The 6,453-nt window shown below is 49.2% G+C and overlaps 2 long non-coding RNA genes across 2 annotated transcripts; one reads left to right on the forward strand and one right to left on the reverse strand.

The window, feature by feature from the left end:
- The first annotated feature begins 292 nt into the window (after positions 1–292).
- Positions 293–4,523, forward strand: LOC139026996 (uncharacterized). The gene is made up of 2 exons (XR_011479014.1): positions 293–416; positions 2,687–4,523. It is a non-coding gene; the product is annotated as an uncharacterized lncRNA (long non-coding RNA).
- A 634-nt stretch (positions 4,524–5,157) lies between these two features.
- On the reverse strand, positions 5,158–6,020 carry LOC139026995 (uncharacterized). Its single transcript, XR_011479013.1, has 2 exons — positions 5,789–6,020; positions 5,158–5,713 (listed from the first exon to the last, which is right to left on the reverse strand). It is a non-coding gene; the product is annotated as an uncharacterized lncRNA (long non-coding RNA).
- Between the last annotated feature and the right edge of the window lie 433 nt (positions 6,021–6,453).

Consider the following 6,453-nt stretch of genomic DNA (forward strand, 5'->3'; position numbering starts at 1 on the left):
CATTAGGCCCCAGTACCGGTCAGGACAGTAGTACCTAACACCACATACCGTACCGAGGCAGTGGTCACACCAACACTTAACCCCCAGTACGGTCTAAACAACATTTAGTGGAGATAACACACTTTGTTGTTTGTGTGTTGATACACCATCCAGTGTTTTTTTTATTATTATTATTATTGCCAAGTTATTCATGTTGGTCTGTGTTCTCTGTGTCTCCAGTACCAGACCAGTGGCTTCAGTAGAAGTGGAGATCTACGTCCCATGGTTCTGATTGGGGCTGGATGGTTTCTGGTTCTGCTCTCTTCCTCCTCAGACCCAACAGCCTCAGAAGGATCACAGCACCGCCTGCCCGAAAACCTACTGGACCTACAGTGTAGGTATGGAGGGGGAGGAGGGAACCTATTGGACCTCACAGTGTAGGTAGGAGGGAGAGGAGGGATAAGGAACCTATTGGACCCACAACGTCGTAAAGAGGGAGGAGGAGGAGGGAAACCTATTGAACCCCACAACGTACGTATAGAGGGAACTATTGGACCACCACATACGTCACGTATAGGGGAGGAGGTTGAGGGATAGAGGGAACCTATTGGATCCCAAACGTACGTATAGAGGAACTATTGGAACCCAAACGTACGGATAGAGGGAACCTATTGGACCGCCCACACGTAACGTATAAGGAGGGAGAGGATAGAGGACGCTATTGGACCCGCACAGACGTAGAAGAGGGAAACTATTGGCCCCACAACGTAGTATAGAGGAGGGAGGAAGGGATAGAGGGAACTATTGGATCCTCACAGTGGAGGTAGGAGGGAACCATTGGACCACAACGTATGTATAGAGGGAACTATTGGACCCACAACCGTTCGGATAGAGGGAGGAGGGGGATAGAGGGACCTATTGGAAGCCCCCACAACGTACGTTAGAGGGAACCTATTGGACGCCACAAGTAACGGAATAGAGGGAATATTGGACCCAAACGTACGTATAGAGGGAGGAGGGATAGGAGGGAACTATTGGACCCACAACGTACGTATAGAGGGAACTATTGGCCCACAACGTAACGTATAGAGAGAGGAGGAAGGAGAGAGGGAACTACTGGACGCCAACAGTGTAGGTAATGGAGGGAGGAGGAGGGATAGAGGGAACTATTGGAACCTCACAACGTACGTATAGAGGGAGGAGGAGGACGGGAACCATTGGACCCACACAAGTAGCGTATAGAGGGACACTTGGACCCCACACGTGACGTATAGAGGGAACCACTGGGACCCACAATGTTAGTATAGAGGGAGGAGGAGGGAATAGAGGGAACCTCTTGGACCTCACAACGTACGTATTAGAGGGAACCTATTGACCCCAACGCCCACGTATAGAGGGAGGAGGGAGGGATAGAGGGAACCTATTGACCCAACACGTACGCATAGAGGGAGACCCTATTGGACCCCACAACGTACGTATAGAGGGAGGAGAGGGATTAGAGGGAACCTATTGGACCCCACAACGTAACGTATAGAGGGAGGAGGAGGGATAGAGGGACCTATTGGACCCCACAACGTACGTATAGAGGAACCTATTGGACCCCCACAACGTACGTATAAGAGGGAGGAGGAGGGATAGAGGGAACCTATTGGACCCACAACGTACGTATAGAGGGAGGAGAGGATAGAGGAACCTAATTGGACCCACATACGTACGTATAGAGGGAGAGGAGGGATAGAGGGAACCTATTGGACCCCATAGTGTAGGTATGGAGGAGGAGGAGGGAGAGAGGGACCTATTGACCCCACAACGTACGTATAGAGGGAACCTATTGGACCCACAACGTACGTTATAGAGGAGGAGGAGGGAGAGAGGGAGCCTATTGGACCCCACACGTACGTATAGAGGGAACCTATTGGACCCCACAACGTACGTATGGAGGGAGGAGGAGGGAGAGAGGGAGCCTATTGACCCCACAACGTACGTATAGAGGGAACCTATTGGACCCCACAACGTACGGATAGAGGGAACCTATTGGACCCCACAACGTATGTATAGAGGGAACCTATTGACCCCACAACGTACGGATAGAGGGAACCTATTGGACCCCACAACGTATGTATAGAGGGAACCTATTGGACCCACAACGTATGTATAGAGGGGAGAGGAGGGATAGAGGGAACCTATTGGACCCCACAACGTACGTATAGAGGAGGAGGAGGGATAGAGGGAACCTATTGGACCCCACAACGTATGTATGAGGGAACCTATTGGACCCCAATAGATGGATGGAGAAGAGGGGGGTGGATGGATGGAGAAGAGAGGGGGGTGGATGGATGGATGGAGAAGAGGGGGGGTGGATGGATGGATGGAGAAGAGGGGGTGGATGGATGGAGAAGAGGGGGGGTGGATGGATGGAGAAGAGGGGGGGTGGATGGATGGATGAGAAGAGGGGGATGGATGGATGGAGAAAGGGGTGGTGGATGGATGGAGAAGAGGGGGGGTGGATGGATGGATGGATGGATGGAGAAGAGGGGGGTGGATGGATGGATGGATGGAGAAGAGGGGGGTGGATGGATGGAGAAGAGGGGGGGTGGATGGAGGGGGGTGGATGGAGAAGAGGAGGGTGGATGGAGGGATGGTTGTGATATTGTTTCATGTATTTGTTTGTTTATTGACCGTTGTTCCTCGGTGTTGTGTTTAACAGAGTCGTGACCAGGAGCCCCAGCTCCACCGGTGGACTAGCAGCAGAACACAACGGACAGAACCGGATAGAACAGACGTTCTACGGGACAACACCATCTCCACCGGACGTTCTGCCCGTTCTACGTTGGTACCGGAACCCAACAGCTTACTGCGACCTCTGACCCCTGTACTCACCATTGATTTCCTGTGTAGTGCACTACTTTTGACCAGAGCTCTATGGGGGTAGTGCACTACTTTGCGCCCAGAGCTCTATGGGGGTAGTGCACTACTTTTGACCAGAGCTCTATGGGGGTAGTGCACTACTTTGCACCAGAGCTCTATGGGGTAGTGCACTACTTTTCACCAGAGCTCTATGGGGGTAGTGCACTACTTTGCGCCAGAGCTCTAGGGGGGTAGTGCACTACTTTTCACCAGAGCTCTATGGGGGTAGTGCACTACTTTTGACCAGAGCTCTATGGGGGTAGTGCACTACCTTTCACCAGAGCTCTATGGGGGTAGTGCACTACTTTTCACCAGAGCTCTATGGGGGTAAGTGCACTACTTTTGACCAGAGCTCTATGGGGGTAGTGCACTACTTTTGACCAGAGCTCTATGGGGTAGTGCACTACTTTCACCAGAGCTCTATGGGGGTAGTGCACTACTTTCACCAGAGCTCTATGGGGGTAGTGCACTACTTTTCACCAGAGCTCTATGGGGGTAGTGCACTATATAGGCCAGGGATAGGGGGGTGGGATCCACCAAAACAATCTGAAATCATCAGGAGGGGCCACAGTTGATCACGGGTCTGTGGACCCACATCTATAAGTGACTAACATAACGAGAGAGACTGCTGATGTACAAAAGCACATTTAGAAATTCCACTTTGTGTGTTTTACTAATCTAACTCAAGAGGGGCGGGAATGTAGACTCTGGATCAGCCTTTTATACTGGCCTCTTTCCTCTGGGCATCACTGGCCTCTTTCCTCTGGGCATCACTGGCCTCTTTCCTCTGGGCATCACTGGCCTCTTTCCCTCTGGGCATCACTGGCCTCTTTCCTCTGGGCATCACTGGCCTCTTTCCCTCTGGGCATCACTGGCCTCTTTCCCTCTGGGTATCACTGGCCTCTTTCCCTCTGGGCATCACTGGCCTCTTTCCCTCTGGGTATCACTGGCCTCTTTCCTCTGGGCATCACTGACTGCATCTCAGATGGCCTGTCTAGTGCACTACATAGGGCTCGAGTCAGAATTAGTGCATTACATAGGGCTCTAGTCAGAATTAGTGCATTACATAGGGCTCTAGTCAGAATTAGTGCACTACATAGGGCTCGAGTCAGAATTAGTCTAGTCAGAATTAGTCTAGTCAGAATTAGTGCACTACATAGATTAAGGTGCAATTTGGGACGCAAACATTATTTTGTTATGGTCAACTAGCTAGTCATCTAGTTTATTGATTGGTCTGATCAACTAGCTAGTCATCTAGTTTATTGATTGGTCTGGTCAACTAGCTAGTCATCTAGTTTATTGATTGGTCTGATCAACTAGCTAGTCATCTAGTTTATTGATTGGTCTAATCAACTAGCTAGTCATCTAGTTTATTGATTGGTCTGATCAACTAGCTAGTCACTAGTCATCTAGTTTATTGATTGGTCTGTCTTCCTCTGGATGGTGAGGTAGTTATCTATCTTAACTCTTAACTCTAGGATCAGGTTCCCCCTCCTGTCCACGTAATCCGGTATTCATTGTGATCTGTAAAGCCAAACTAACCCGAGATCAGGACTTCTACTCTGAGAGGTTTGATATGGTTTCGGGTCCCAGATCAACAACACAGCAAGACAGTTTGTTAAGGAATGGGGGGGGGGGGATAGAATCACTTAGCAACAAGAAGGGGGAGGGGCTCTTCAGAATCAACACCCAACATTCCGCAGTGATGTCACAATGGATCTGAGTGTAGCGTGCGTTGATGATGTCATAGTGTAGTTACGTCATTATGGTTGGATCGGGATGGGGGCAGGGTTCAAAAAGATTAAACAATACAGCGTTGTCACGGTGAGCTCAGCTGGAATTAATTTGTTTCTGTCCCAGATAGCCACCTATCTCCTATATAGGCTATGGTCCAAACTAGTGCACTATGTAGGAACAGGGTCACTGAAATGTGCTTTTATATGACATTGACAAATAGGACATTAATGATTAGGTTGGATTTGAGAAGAGGAGAGAGTTAACCTTGTTCACACAAGACCTTTATCTATTGACACCCTGGGAGTCAGACAGACACACACCCCGGGCGTCAGACACACACACACACACACAGGGAGTCAGACAGGAAATCAGACAGACACCCCGGGAGTCAGACAGGAAGTCAGACAGACACCCCGGGAGTCAGACACACACACACACACAGGGAGTCAGACAGGAAGTCAGACAGACACCCCGGGAGTCAGACACACCACCACACAGGGAGTCAGACAGGAAGTCAGCAGCGGACCAGGAAGCTGTTGTATTACAGTTTATTTGTTGGTTGGAAGGTAAAGTGCATAGTTGAAGCCCTTTCTCTCTGTTAGACCAATACTAGTAATAATAAGTGTTTATATTAGAGGCCTCCACTGGCACCACACAAGGCTACGTCCCATATGACACCCTATTCCCTATATAGTGCACTACTTCTGACTAGAGCCCTCCTTTTTGTTTTTGACATACAGGGTCTGGTCAAAAACTATACTAGGGCTCCCGAGTGGCGCAGACCCTGGTTCGAATCCAGGCTGTATGACAACCGGCCGTGATTGGGAGTCCCATAGGGCGGCGCACAATTGGCCCAGCGTCGTCCGGGTTTGGCCGGAGTAGGCCATCAATGTAAATAAGAATTTGTCTTAACTGACTTGCCTAGTTAAATAAAAGTTACATTAAAATAAACTGTATATAGGGAATAGGGTGCCTAAGTAGTGCACGATACTGTATATAGGGAATAGGGTGCCTAAGTAGTGCACTATACCGTATATAGGGAATAGGGTGCCTAAGTAGTGCACTATACTGTATATATGGCATAGGGTGCCTAAGTAGTGCACTATACTGTATGTAGGGATAGGGGCCTAAGTAGTGCACTATACTGTATATATGGATAGGGTGCCTAAGTAGTGCACTATACTGTATGTAGGGAATAGGGTGCCTAAGTAGTGCACTATACCGTATATAGGGAATAGGGTGCCTAAGTAGGTCACTATACCGTATATAGGGAATAGGGTACCTAAATAGTGCACTATACTGTATATAGGGACATATTTAAGGCCCCAGAGTTATTCCATGTCCCCCTGCCTGCCTCAGACCCCCCCACCTACCTCAGACCCCCCACCTACCTCAGACCCCCCTACTACCTCAGCCCCCCTACCTAACTCAGACCCCCCCTACCTAACTCAGACCCCCCCCTACCTAACTCAGACCCCCCCCCTACCTAACTCAGACCCCCCCTACCTACCTTAAGTACCTTAGCAATTATTATGAAGGTGTAGATGAAGACAAGGTGAGAACACGTAACAAAACAACATGTTAGTAAAAATCTCTTACACTACGCCTCACAGCAGAGGCTAACAGCATCCCAAATCACACCCTATCCCCTAAATAGTGCACTAGTCTTGCCAGAGCCCTGGCCTTAAGTAGTGCACTATATAGGGAATAGGGATCTATTTTTGGGAGAAGTTCTCGTTCACTCTGCCCAACACTAACAGAGAGAGAGAGTGGGGGGGTTAATATAAAATAGCTTTTTCAAAATGGCGTATCGACTTCAAAACAGAGATA

This window comes from Salvelinus sp. IW2-2015, unplaced genomic scaffold, assembly GCF_002910315.2.
Source record: "Salvelinus sp. IW2-2015 unplaced genomic scaffold, ASM291031v2 Un_scaffold6717, whole genome shotgun sequence".
NCBI lineage: Eukaryota > Metazoa > Chordata > Actinopteri > Salmoniformes > Salmonidae > Salvelinus > Salvelinus sp. IW2-2015.